This window comes from Haliaeetus leucocephalus, unplaced genomic scaffold (genome assembly GCF_000737465.1).
Source record: "Haliaeetus leucocephalus isolate CR32 unplaced genomic scaffold, Haliaeetus_leucocephalus-4.0 Scaffold162, whole genome shotgun sequence".
Taxonomy (NCBI): domain Eukaryota; kingdom Metazoa; phylum Chordata; class Aves; order Accipitriformes; family Accipitridae; genus Haliaeetus; species Haliaeetus leucocephalus.
The window spans coordinates 4,986,622-4,987,630 of record NW_010972598.1 but is presented as its reverse complement, the minus strand read 5'-3'; the positions used below and the strand labels follow the sequence as shown (position 1 = coordinate 4,987,630).

General features: G+C 76.7%; 1 protein-coding gene across 2 annotated transcripts in view; it reads left to right on the top strand.

Annotated features, from left to right (window-relative positions):
* Window positions 1-631: 631 nt before the first annotated feature.
* Window positions 632-1,009, top strand: part of GGPS1 (geranylgeranyl diphosphate synthase 1) — a 22,296-nt gene continuing 21,918 nt past the window's right edge. Inside the window, exon 1 of one of the 2 annotated variants that reach the window (XM_010562642.1) lies at window positions 632-718. The gene's annotated coding sequence lies outside the window, so the exon portion shown is untranslated. The remainder of the gene's footprint in view (window positions 719-1,009) is intronic. The other variant, XM_010562643.1, reaches the window with a different exon arrangement.

Below are 1,009 nucleotides of genomic sequence, written 5' to 3'. Positions count from 1 at the left end.
TGGGGGGGGGCGGAGGGAAGGGAACGGAGCGAAGCCTCCTCTCAGCTCCAGGCCCCCTCGGCCGGCCTCGGCCCCCGCTCAACGCTCCGGCAACGGCTCTGCTCGCGGACGGCTCCGCGCGGCGTGCGGAGGGGCCGATCCGTCCTGCGCGGACCCGGCGGTGGCGGCGGTGACTGCTCGGCTCGGAGCCTCTCGGTCCCCCTCCCCCTCCCACACCGACTGACTGACTGACTGACGGGGGGACGACGGGCACGCCCCTCTCCCCGCCTCCTCCATTGGGCCCCGGCCCGCAGAGCCCGCCCTTCCCTCGGCCCCATTGGCCGCCGCGTCGGAAATACTGACATCATTTTTCTCCACTTCTATGGAAACTGAGACTCGGCGCCGAGGGTGCTCGCGGGTAACGTTGTTCTCGGTCGTCGCTCGTACCGGCCCGAAGAGCGGCGCGGCGCGGCGAGCGGACTACACTTCCCAGGGTGCACCGCGCGCGGCCGCCGCGAGGGGACGGGGCCCTCGCCGACTGCTAATGAGCCGAGGGGGCAAGGCCGGCGCCTGCGCGGTGGGGCGCTGGTGGCGCATTTTCCCCCAAGAGGGGAAGGTGGCGCCCGGCGGAGCGGAAGGGGGCGGCGCTCCTCCCGCCGAGCGCTGCCGCCACTCCTGGAGCGGAGGCTGCTCGGGGGAGCGGGGCGCGGCTCCGGCTGGCGGAGGAGGCGGCGGCGAGGTGAGCGGTGGCTGCCCGGGGCTGAGGCAAGGGTGCGCGGGGCTGCCCCGCGCCGCCTGCCCGTTAGCCGGCCGTTGCTGGCGGGAGGCGCTGTCGCCGCCCGGCGCGGGCTCCGGGGAGGGGGGGGCGCGCTCCTGAGAGGAGCCGGTCCTTCCCCTCTGCGCGGGGTCGGGCGGCGAGGGCGAGCCCGGCGGCGGGGGTTGGAGGAGGGGAGCGGGGGCGAAGCCGGTGCCGCGGCCGCCCCGCCCAGGAGGGGCCTGGCGGGCTGCCTGGAAGGGGGCCGGGAAGGGG